Raw genomic sequence first — 13252 nt, 5'->3', positions numbered from 1 at the left:
GGTCACCAAGGCTGCATTTATTTGATAAAAAGTATGGTAACACTTACATTTTATTACAGTTTACAATAATTTATAATATTTATTCATGTAATTCCAAAGTTGAATTTTCAGTCACATGTATTTTTTTTAGGATTATTTGAAGAACTGTTTTTAATATACTTATTTTTATTTATTTTTTGTAACATTTCTTTACCGTCACCAATTTATCAAATTAATGCATCTTTAAAGAATAAAAGTATACATCTCTTTAAAAAAAACCTTACCGTCCACACTACAATCAATCACGATTTATGGTAGGAGACAATCAGAAAATATATTTAATCTTTTAATATGACAACAATGGTCACATGTCTAAGGACCTTAAGCACTTGCAAAAACGGTGTGCAGTGTTTATCATTTAAGGAGCCACTGGTTTATTTACACATGTATTCCCAACGGGTTAAGTTTAATCTGCCTTTTGGTGGTTAGGCTGTGAATGAAAAATAAAACTCTTTTCACAAACAATCTAAACACTGACCTCATCGTATATTTCGACACTGCATCACTGACGGATGAAACTTAAAATGTGCATTACAGTATGCCAAGTGAAGTGAGTATGGATAAGGACTAGAAATCATTTCGACAGGTAGTTCTTTTTGTATGGATTTGGAGAAGCTAATCGGTTTCTAAATTAAATGTGGCTGAAAACATGGTGTGAAGCAGGGGAGGGGTTTGGTTCAGTTAAGAATAGCATACATTACATGCGCTTAGAGAGGAGACAGGCAACAGTTCGGACACAGCAGAGCAGACCTCAGTGACTGTGTCTCCTCCAGCAGACCACATCGCTCCCCACTGTCTCCATTCACGGCATTTACTGGAACCGAGCTTGATTCAAAGGTAAGGCCATCTATTGCATTCCTGCAATGTATTTATACAGATATAAATTATATGTTTAGTATATCTAAAAGTCTGACTGACAGATTATGTTAGTGCGGTTATACGGGGACGCGCCAATACGCGCCACGCGTTTGCTGCGTTTTGAGTTGTCCTGCGAAATCACGTACCTGAAGGACACTTATGTTTCTCGCCTTACACTAAAGCGTTTAAATATCGTTCATTCAGTGATCTTCTGAATTATTAAGAAGTCACGACCGAGCTTTTTTTTACGCGTTTAAACTCAGTTTGATGTGGGTTCTAAAATATAAATGTAACTACTGTGTGTATCCGACCTGGAATGCGACGCACAGGGCGCGTTTCTTGAAGCAAGATGTCGACAATGCTCTTGCGACTCGTTTTTAAAAGTTGTGCTGTTTTTAACGGCTCTGCCTTCTTAAAGAGATAGTCAAATCACTATTACTTTAATTATGTAAAGGAACAGCGATGGTCGGGCTGGATGACATCTCTCACTACTAAGATAATGCTCAACTGCTCCCCCAAAACAGGGAATAATGCGAGAAGCGACGCACCGGCGTATTGTTTTGGAATATCATAATTTTCAGATAATGTGGACTGTTACACCTTGCCACTGAATGAATATTTTTATTTTTTTTGTTGTGGTTGCGTTTTTAAAGTCTGCCAAAATCGAATCTAATATTTGCACTATATTTCTCAGGTTTAATATAATATTGCCAACTGTTTAACATTAGTTTAGAAGACTATTTGTGACCGTGGACCACAAAACCTGTCATAAGGATCCCTTTTTTAAGCTATATATACAATGAATAAATAATTTCTATTGATGTATGGTTTGTTAGGATAGGACAATATTTGGTCAACATAAAACTATTTGAAAATCTTGAATCTGAGGGTGCTAATCTAAATATTGAGATAGTTGCCTTTAAAGTTGTCCAAAAAGTCCTTACCAATGCATATTAGGCTACTAATCAAAATCTATAATTTTGACCCATACAATGTTTTTTGTGTATTGCTACAAATATACCTGTTCAACTTAAGACTGTTTTTTTGGTGTAGGGTCACATTTATCACTGAACTGTGTAATAAAACATGTAAACATAAGTGTGTGTGTGTGTGTGTGTGTGTGTGTGTGTGTGTGTGTGTACGTCACACTTGCAAATAGTAAATGCTTCTGGGAGAATGCTTGAGGTTCCCAGGAGTTTAAATACCAGAAGCTGACTAAATAATTATTAGGACAAGCCAGTATGCACACTTGCTTTTTCTGTATGTCTGATGTCATTCTGTATGGTTGATTATCGAAGTACAGCAGCTTCTCTTGCCATGTCTCCAGATGGTGTTGAGTGTATAACCTTCTGCTAACATCTGCTAATAAAACAACTTTCTAGAGAGATAACTCTTCATATATCAGCCTCCCCCAACCAAATCATACACTTACCAAAGCTATGATTTCGATCTGAGACTACACGCACTTCACTGTCTCCCTTCTGTTGACATTTTGATTAGTGTAAATAAAAACAGTGAACTGAAAATGTTGGGCTAATTCACAGCCTGTGTGCATATATATCATATGTAGGTCTGTATAAAAGGTGTTAAAGTGGTTTTGAAGATGACACACTTGTCTTTGCTTGTATATTGTTTGCTCTTAGGCAAACTTGGGCCTTAGAGAGCACATAAAAAAACTACTTAAAAGCCAGTAAGAACCCACTGACTTTAAAGAGCTTGAGCATTTAAAGCTGCAGACTCCATAAATGAAAGGGTTACTCCACCCCAAAATGAAGATTTTGTCATTAATCACTTACCACCATGTCGTTCCAAACACGTAAAAGCTCTGTTCGTCTTCGGAACACAATTTAAGATACAGTGTTTTGGATGAAAACCTGGAGGCTTGAGACTGTTCCATAGACAGCCAAGTAAATAACAGTGTCAAGGTCCATAAAAGGTATAAAAAGCCTCCAGGTTTTCTTCCAAAATATCTTAAATTGTGCTCTAAAGACTAACTGAGCTTTTACGGGTTTGGAATGACATGGGGGTAAGTGATTAATGACAAAATTTTCATTTTGGGCTGGAGTATCCCTTTAAGCTCCTACCTTATCCATACTGTATGTGTTGAAGGTAATTATAGTAATACAGAAGCTATCTTTCTTGGTGTAAATGTGCCTTTATTGCAATTATGAATGACTGAAAAGTCAGGGAAGTTCACTGGTGAAATACATTTTAGTTTTGGATTGTCTGGTCTTCTTGGTTATGAGTTTATATTGCAAGCCACTCCATCTGTGGGATTGAAGTCTACAGGCCTCATCTCCAGCAAGGTGATAGTGATCTTAGAGATAGATGGTACACGCGCCGCGGTTGAGCACCTCAAGCAAACCGCTGTCTGCTCATGTCACAACTCATATCATAAGCAGCTGCCTCCAGTTAAGTGTCAGTCCACCAGTTCCCTTTGAAAACAATACATGCTTGTAATATATAACAGGATCTTTAAATATTAGAAGGAGTCTGTGATTGTGTTACATTCACACTGTTTGCCAGATGCAACAGATGTCTTGCATATACAGTATTAACCCTTTTAAGCTCACTGTATGTTAATTTTCTAAGGCTTATAATTATCAAATTGATCAAAACATGGCTGAAAACACAATCTACTTCATGCCTTCTATCATCTGATTCATAGTTTGTAATTTTTAGCAAGTAAAAGACCTTTTAGTATAATTCTAAAAGGGCCACCTTCAGGCTGTGGGACATGTCTCTTTGTGCTGTGAAACCTTTACAGATTTTTTTAAGTAAAACGTATATATAAAAAAAAAATAAACAGAAAAAAAAAAAACTTTACATTTATTAGTAATATTTCAAGATGAATACTCATATATTTTTTTTCTTTCTAAATTATGAGCTTCATATTATCCTGTATCATTCTATATAGCTTTTTCTGACATATTTCATGTCAGATCTTACAGGGTTAAGCTAGAAAATAATGTGTTGGATCCAGTATATGTGTGCGTGTAGACGTGGACCCAGATATGGATGCTATGTGACATTTAGCATTTCCCATGGGTGCTAATATGATTTGCTTAAGGAGGACGTTAGAAGGTACTTGGAGAGGACATTTGGCTAGTTTTGCAGGAGATGTGATTCTGCTCCCCCAAAAGCCAAAATGTTAACAAGCCCAACAACAAGATGATGAAATGCCCTAATAAGAAGCACTCTCCTCAAAGAAAGGCGTTTCTATTTTCTCCAAAGTGTTTCCCAAGGTGAGTTTTGAAGAGAGAGATGCTGTAAATGGTTCATGTTGAGACAAATAGTTTTTCCAGTAGAGTTATGAAAAAATTTTGGTGCCCCCCACCCTTTGAGTCACTTGCTTAAATGTAATGCGTCTTGGCAGTATGCGGAAGGTTTGTGAATAAATCTGAGCCATCACTGTCAATGCTTAGAGCAAAAGGGAATGGAATTATCATGTTCCATACAGTTTTCATCCTAAAAAGTACTTCCATCATTCCCTTTCCCCCCATGCTAAAAATATTGTGTGCGGTTAATTCCACAGTACGTAAGAAAAACACAGCTTATTGGCAGCTTTATGAATATTAACCTGCATCATATTTTTATTCATCCAAATATCCAGGCCTTGAGCAACTTTTTGAGACGTCAAACAGAACTGTCCTCTGCCAGTGGTCTATTTTCAACTGTACACCCTTTGAGATTACTGTGGTATCATCCTTTCTGAAAAGGAAGGTTTGATTTATTGTTCCGAGGAAGAAAAGGAACTGGTGAAAGGCTTGCCATTGTTCTTCCTAAACAATAGTACTACAATAGGACATGTTTTACAGTGGATTTCCATGTTCATTTTCTAAACGGTTGCAAAATCTTTCTTGATATCTTGGAGAGCATAGCACGAAAAAACTATTTAATTAGAAGTGAGTAGAAATGAGAGTAAACTCTCATGGCACCAGTGAAGTAAGGGTAAAGAACCATGACACCATAATTAAATTTATAGCTGCAGGCTTGAGTGGATTTACTGTTTTAAAATTTTTCTGAGGTCTTGTAACTGATTTGGTTTGGAATTTAAATTATATTTACCATACTTTTGGCTTTGTATGGCTATTAAAGTCAGGAGAAGTTGTTACTCCTCACACACAATAGCCTTTGTTTCTTCAGGGGTCAATGAGTAGAGTTCAAATTGAAAGATATACCCACAGAGTTTTTTAAAGATTTGCATGTAAATTTCTCCCTCTAGCCCAAGGATTTTGCTTTAACAACTATTCAGAGGCTTGCGAGGCTCATTTAAACTTTTAAACATTTTTGGATGCATAGTCGGCAGTGGCAAACGGAAGAGTGCCTCTGGAATTTTTTAGAAAGACTTTCTTAATTATTTGCTGTGTAAATAATGTATGTTAAGAGGATTATAAACTTTCCTGTTTAATTTACATTGCATTATTGGTGCATTATGAGTAGAAACAAAGTTAAGTCGCAAACTTAAAAAGTTTATTTTTGTTATTAAACTTTTCAAATGGAAATAAGTCATGGAGCTTATAAATATACATTCAGAAAATTAGTTTTATTGCATTTTTGTTAGGAATAAACGTGAAGGGTTCCATCCAGAAGCAGATACAGTTGGATTTTGTGTGTGTGTGGGTGTTGGCTAATACAGTTGAATCCCATGCATGGCTTGCTGTTACTGAATGCGTATGAATCACTCTGCATCTTTATTAAACATGCAAGTGCATCAACGTAGACTCATAAAACTTTCAGTGCAGCATTTCTAGTGACGTTTCCGGAACACAAAAACGGTTACTGAAATGTCCTTAGTGGCTGGACTTTCTCACAGGGTGTCTGACCCTTTTTAAACTTTATCAGTGTTTTAGATGTATAACAAACAAAGGCTATTCGTAACGTAGTCCAACCAGAGTGTGCTTATCACAAATTGCATAACACTGATTTTGTATTGTTCTGTTTGCTTTAAGAGATCTGACAAGTTTTATCTAAAGCATTCATGCCACACAATCCCTATGTACCACTCCAGTGTACAGAAATCAACAATGTGCCAGTCAAAATGTCATGCCAGTCAGAACGACTCATCGGGCTTAGCCGCGTTTCAGGGGATCGGAATGGATATGTGTGGACCTGCATGCTATTTTTTTTTGTTTAAGTTAATTCGTCCAACCTTTTCGTAATGCAGTCATCTTCAGCACAAGTATTAACATCGCATTAACTCTGAATGAAATTTCTGTGGGATGTAATTGAGAAAAGTCCCGCAGGAAACATTTGGAATACTAGTCTTGTTGTATTAACTTTTTTCATCTCTTGCAGCAAATAGCTTAATATACCATTGCAAAAAGGAGGCTTCATTCATTTAAGTGATTCCCAATGTTACCGCTTGGCCCCAGATGTCCAAATCAATCAGTAGTGTGTATGATGAAAATGATGAGCCTCTATTTTACATATTTTATCTAGGTAGAATCCATGTCCATGGAGGTAAATTCCAACATCATCATGGGTTGAATTACCGAATCCATTCTGCATATGTAGACTAATGTGAGTCTGGTCAAAATTTCTCTTTACTGGTGGTACATTTTCTTGTCTTCACAACCCATTAGGGATGAGCAAAACTACATATTTTCAAAATCCATTAGCCCGTGAGTTGCCTGTATGACTAGTGGACTGAGGAAAACATATGTATTTGACGGTTTTCAGGGTAAATCGATGCTGATCAGAAGTGTTTATTTGGGGGTGGTACTATGAAACAATAAAAATTACTATACAGGAGGCTAAAACATATACATACATACACATTGGACGATTTAAATTATATTCCATTCAAAAACGTAGTCTTTGTTTGGTCTATGACAGTTTATGCATTCAGCAAAATAAGCTGTGAACCCAGTTAATGTGCATTGATACTTGAGTCATTCAGGTGTAAATAATGTGACTGAATTGAATGGTATAGACTCCATCTGTTGCCAAACAGTGAGTATATTCATTCTAATCATATGGCTGTGACAGTCCTTTTTTTCTGAAAACCAAATTGCAAATGAATGAAACATTGCACATGGAGCTTGAACAAACCGAATGCTTTAGAGACACTCGTAAAGTAGGATAAGCGTTCTTTAAAATGTGAATCTGCAAGATTAGGAAAGTGCTGTCTGTAAGAAGTGGTATTATCATGAACCAGAGGCAGAGGTCAATGTTTCATTCTTATCTTCTCAGTTTTTCCCCTGCAAAATAAAAGTTATGATATATACAATGATAAAGAAATAATGGTAACTAATGTTATAAATCTTATTTGCTCAAAATTTCTCAAATCTCTCTCTCACCCATTTTATTTTTTTATTTTTTTGAAAACAGCTAAAAAGCTTGGGACCCCAGAGCCACCGATCGAATCAAGTTATTAATTCTGTGCCCTGAGCTTTATTACATAGTAATTTAGCAAGCAACCAGCTAATCAGGACTTACAATAAATTATGTCACAAATCCCTTGGCAGTTTGCAGTCTAAGGTTACCATATGACAAACAGTAAAAATAACACCACAATTGGTAGTTTATGAAGTGATTTTTTTAAAATTTATTTTTTATACATCTTCTCTTATATGCTTTTTGAAAGACAAAGCAAATTAGCACTTATAGTGGTGGGCAGCACTCATGGATCAATATCCACAGCCATTAAAGAGCCCATAAGAAAGGCATGTGTACTCCAATCCGACTTTTACTTGTGGCATAATAATGAAATCTCAACAGGAACTCATCAGATTGACATTTGAATGTTATGTCACATCATGCTGAATGGATGATCAAATCTGATCAGTCCTGGCCTGTTTGGTAGTGAAAAAATATTAGATGATCTGATCGGCTCAAATTGGCTCAGCATATGACATCTTAATCAATAGCTTAGGAAAGAAATCCTGAAACGAATGTTAGAGAGATATTTAAAAAGTCACCATCGTGATTAAAGCTGTTCACACTAAATAGATTTCTAATGAGCTGTTTCTCTGATGGACTGCTTACATCTGCAATAAAGTGAAGCCTGTCCCTCTTAGTGCTAATCGTTCAATCAGAGAATTTGCACACTGAAACACAGTAAGAGAAGGCGGCAGTGTGTGTGTGTGTATGTGTGTGTGTGTGTGTGTGTGTGTAAGGAGGAGTGTTGATTACCCATGACTATTAGTGCTGCAGCAATGGTCTTATTGTGCCATTTCACTTGACAGCTGAAAAAGGGAACATAGAACAAATTCACTAAGAATTAATTTCTGATAGCATTATTTATTTGCACATGCTGTCTGTGTTGTTTTAATTCCAGATTCACAAGGATTTGTGAAAATCTAATGTTGCAAACAGCCAAAATCAAATGAGTATTTAAGAGAACATTTTGTGATAAGGTATAGCTGACTGTATATATTTACTCTTTTTACATAGATATGTAAAAATATAATAATGATGCATTTAATGTTGATTTATATTGAGTTGAGAAAAATCAATACTCAGTTTTTCAGAAATATTTGACGTTGAATGTTTCAGTTGACTAATCAGAATCAAGTATTTCATAGAACCATTTTATAAGTCCAGTTATATTGTTATTCTCGTACATCTAGCCACAATTTGATACATTTTCTGCCACAATCACTAAATATTAACAAATACCTTAAAATTCCATTTATCACCTGCTTTCCATGTGTACTGCACGTAGTAATTGTGCCAGGCTAATTGCACTAAGCATTGAAAAGCACTGAAATTTAAGAACAAAACAGTAAGGAATATACATTTAAGAGCGTAATTCATAATAAAAATATAGGCAGCATAGTTTACATAGAAGTGGAGTGCGTGCATGCTAGAAAGAATAACGGTTATCTGAATTTAAAGGTGTTGTTCACCCAGAAATGGAAATTCTGTTATTGTTTACCCCAAACCTTTTTGACATTTTTTCTTCAGTGGAACACACATGAAAAATTATTTTCTGTGTTCAATTTCATTTCATTTCATACAATTACAGCCAAGTGAGGTCCAGCATTGTTTTGGACCCCATTGACTTTCATTTTATGAAAAAAACAAAAAAACAAAAAACATATGGGTTTGGAACAACATGAAGGTATGTAAATAACAGAATTTTCATTTTTGTGTGAGCTGTCAGTTTAAATATTCACTGTATTGAATTATCTCTTGGTATACTAGTACATTTTGAACACAAAAGTGTTGAGACTTAGTATTGAAGTACTTTTCCATATTTTCTTTGACCTCTCTTGATCCTCGAGCTGTAGTATGTATGCTCCATTCATCAGCACCCACTTGTTCTATCATCAAAACGTCTCCAATCTTTATTTTCCAAGGCAACACGATGTTCCACCGAAGTGAAAAATAACTTATGACATCTGTGATTATTCTGAACCTTTAAACTGTCTTTTTCTATTACACTTGCATTGGCGTGATTGATTTAACTTTATCTTCAGGGCCACGACGTCCCTTCATTTTCTCCGCAGTTGGCTTGTTTATGTTTGTAGCAGTTTGGGAAAGGCTTTTTCTGGAATGGATTCACAACGTGGCCCAAAAGCATGACAGGCTTGGCTTTACAAAAAGAAAAGGCTTTTCTTTCTCTTTCTGTTGCTGCCAGCACTTCTGGTTCAGGACCTTTGTGGTAGCCTTCATTCCTCTGATTTATGCATTGTGGTTTCAGTAAGGTTTAATGAAAAAAAATAAAGATCAACACAAAGGCTTTGAAAGCTCACAAAAATTGTCCTCAGATAGAAACAGGCATATCTAAGCAGTGCTTTGGGTTAGTAGAAAGTCTATCCTGTAAACACAGGTAATTCTGAGAATCTACTGTTCTGCCATCTGCACCGTCACAAATATAAATCACAGTCTGATCTTTTTTTGCTTAAGAGATAGCAGCCGTAATGCAGTCCCCAGCTGGTATTGAACCAGAACACAATGTTCTTGGCAAGGGGGTCCTGATTTCCCAACATGGAACTACAATTGCAATCCATAAATCATTTGGAGCGCTTGGTTGGAAGTGCCTCCTCCCTTTATTGGACACATTGGTAATTGTGCACCAACTTTGTCATTTGTATTGTCCCTACAAGAAGTTGTAACTGCTTGTGGCATTGCCTGAATATGCTCGACTATATAACTGTTCTTTGAACCTAGCAGTAGAATATTTACCTTTGCATTGCATGTATGGAAAAACAAAACAAAGCAAAAAACAGTTACGTCCAGCCAACCTCTGGAGCTCATTTAGATTGGCTCTCAAGGAACTTAATAACCAACTTCTGGGTTAAGACCTTCTGGATCACCTTCTGGATCACCACAGTCTAGTCCTGGGATAGGCAACATCAATCCTGGATTGCTGCTGTTCTGCAGAGTTTAGCTCTAACACTAATCAAACACACCTGAACAAGTTAATCAAAGTCTTCAGGATTACTAAGGCTACAGACAAGTGAGTGTTTTTTTTTTTTTTTCAGTGTTGGAGTTAATACTGCAGAACATCGGCACTCCAGGGCCGATGTTGTCTACCCCTGATCTAGTCCAATGATGAAATCTGGGAGAGTTACTGGATCTAGGATAGATGGTCTGTGAGCACAAGGTCTTGGAGACAATAGTAGCTCACATTCCACCGGGGTATAGAGATGAGGACTCATTTTCAGCATGGCTTCACAGAGTAGAAACTCATTATTTTGTGCTTTAAAGAATCTCACAGATGGAGACTCTTTCTCAGGTTTAATGCGGATGTACTAAAGGACAAGTCTTGTACAAGATTCCCACGGGAGAATTTTCATGGGTGAGTGGGAGTTTTTGAGAACAGGCTACATTCTACTATAATGTGAAATGCGGCCCAATGTTTGCCAATTACACCGTAATTTACCCATGTGAGGGGGAGAAAAATATTAAAGGAGACATTAAAGTGGCAAAGGGCAAATGAAGGAACTTGGGGCTTAACTAGTTAACAGCTAATACGACAACACCACTGATAACTAGTGTGAATATATCTCTGATAATGTACGTGGAAAGTGAGATTCTCTTTACTGATGAGCCATTTGCCATTGTTTGTTTTGTTCTTGACCACATTTCAAATATATGATTACTGTTCAATCATTTCAGTTCTCATAAGGCCAGGTTTTCAAGACTTACAATGGTGCTGGAAAATTTGAAAGAACTGTAATTTCAGCCGTAACAGAAACTTAATGTTAGTGTCCCAATTTCTACTCATCACATATCCATTTACAGGCGTACAAATACTCGACAGGCTTGAATCAGTCACTGAGGTAAATTGTTTATTTGGCAGAATTTCACTTGAACGTGTTTAGCTGACCACTTTAGTTGAGCGGTATGTCTGTTATTGGGTTTGATATTATAATTGGTGGAGATGGTGAATAAAAAAAATGTCACTTTACTTTCAAGAATATTCATAATTAGTTAAATGGTTAAATGATACAAACCCTAAAATAGACTAAAATAATTAAATATCCAAAGTTAGTTGATTCAGATTCAAATAAATACTTGATAAGGTGCTGCTAATATTGTCCATTCCTACTGTATAAACACTGCAAGTATTTACTATCTATAAAATGATTGAAACATACTTAATGCAGGACTTATTTGATAAAGAAACAGAATGACATGAGAAAACGGTTTCCAAAATCTTTTGGAGATTTGAATTATTTTAATTATTCAACCAAATGTAATAATAATTATAATTATAAGTACAATTCTTAAATGCTCTTGAGTGCCAGAATGTGTAGTTTCATCATCTAACAGCAGTTGCAAACTGTGCCAGTTCTGTGACATAAACTAAAGGATACTGGCTAAAAGATCAAATCAATATCCTGATCCAGTTTCCTGTTTCAATAGGAAATATGTCAATATAGAAAAAGAAAATGCTTGGGGTGTACAGACAGTTCTGCACTTTTACTAGATCAGGACTAAAGCTAGCATTAATAGCCTGAAGAATACATGATTTTTAAATACAGAAATATTTAATAATCATGTATTCTTCATTTTTACTATTTCACGCGTTTTACTGGTTTTAAGTTACCTATAAAAAGCTAATGATGGCTTGAGGGACTTAGGCTGTGAGCTTAGCCTTCTCAAGATTCAGAATTTTCAACAGTAATACATATCCTGCTGCTTTTATAAGAGCAGTTACATGGATTTATTAGCATGAATGTATACCCAGCGCTATGTATCTATAAATATTTTGATGTTTAAATATGAATTATGTGATTCACAATGTACATAAAATGCTTATGAGCTTACGTCAACCCAACATCATTAAAGAGCTTATTGCTTCCTTGTGAGCTGTTATGGACAACAAGATAATTGAGGTTTTAGCATGGGCTAAACCCCACTGCCATTAATGGAGCAGAAACAAAAACGCTGTTTCAATTATATAATCGTCTTCCACCAATAATCCTTCCTCTCTTTTAGAATGAATGAGACTCATATAATGTTGATTTTAGAGCTCATCTAATTCCAAGCAGTAAAATCTTATTCTGCTTTTGATGGTGTAAAACAGCAAGAGGATATGAATTATAAATACTGTCTCAGCTTGAGTGAGTGCAATTTCGTCTACACTCATATCAATCCCATGTGCCCCAAACAAATAAGCTTGTCACTTTGCATAATGTATAAGTTACAGGGCAGACTGGTTGTGTCTGTTAATGTAATAAGGAGGGTTACCTGAGCTTCCCCCTGCCAGCAGTGCAAAATCCGATGGTGGAAACTCAATCCCGTCGTTTGTGAATAACAGGGTTGATTAGATTTCGGTTTATTGTCCAGTACCAGTTGATTTCAAGGACTAATTTTAAACCTTTGGAAGTGAAGAATTTGTGGGTTCATTCAGCATTGTGCAGGATTGTGCTTCTGAATGCAATGGTTTATATCCTAATATTGTAGCTTACAGAGAATTAATTTTAAATTAAGGCTTCAGAGTTGTAGATTGTAAGTGTTATTTGCTTCATTCTTGTAATTGGCTTGAAAAGTCTCGACATGTGTGCACTTTACCGAGGAAATAGACCACTTGTGTATAAACGCAAAATTTATACACTAAAGGATGCATTCAATTTAAGTTCCTTTTCGGGAACTCGAGCTGCGTCGATATCGCTTTGGGGAACGTCCCTGACGAGACCGGCTCTGAACATCGTGTGCAAACTGTCCAATGGACGGGCGTGACATCACGGAGCGGGGTGACGTAGCGACCAGGAAGCTATATAAGCACGTGCCGTGCAGCTGGCTTCAGCTTCGCTCTGTCAGCAAGCGCTCTGTGTGTGCATGTTAAAAAGTCTGTCCCGTTGGTCCTATTTATTGTTGTCTGTCTCTTAGCCATTAAAAAGATCGCTAATACAGCTCAATAATGCCAAAAGCAAAGCAAAAGACCAAGTATTTA

The 13252-nt window shown here is 36.3% G+C and overlaps 1 protein-coding gene across 2 annotated transcripts in view; it reads left to right on the top strand.

Moving 5' to 3' along the window:
* The first annotated feature begins 731 nt into the window (after positions 1-731).
* LOC113050328 (contactin-4-like) overlaps positions 732-13252 on the top strand; it is an 82810-nt gene continuing 70289 nt past the window's right edge. Inside the window, exon 1 of one of the 2 annotated variants that reach the window (XM_026213183.1) lies at positions 732-876. The gene's annotated coding sequence lies outside the window, so the exon portion shown is untranslated. The remainder of the gene's footprint in view (positions 877-13252) is intronic. The other variant, XM_026213184.1, reaches the window with a different exon arrangement.

Source organism: Carassius auratus, chromosome 31, assembly GCF_003368295.1.
Source record: "Carassius auratus strain Wakin chromosome 31, ASM336829v1, whole genome shotgun sequence".
Lineage (NCBI taxonomy): Eukaryota > Metazoa > Chordata > Actinopteri > Cypriniformes > Cyprinidae > Carassius > Carassius auratus.
The sequence above is the reverse complement of the archived record's forward strand: the minus strand, read 5'-3'. Positions and strand labels throughout refer to the sequence as shown.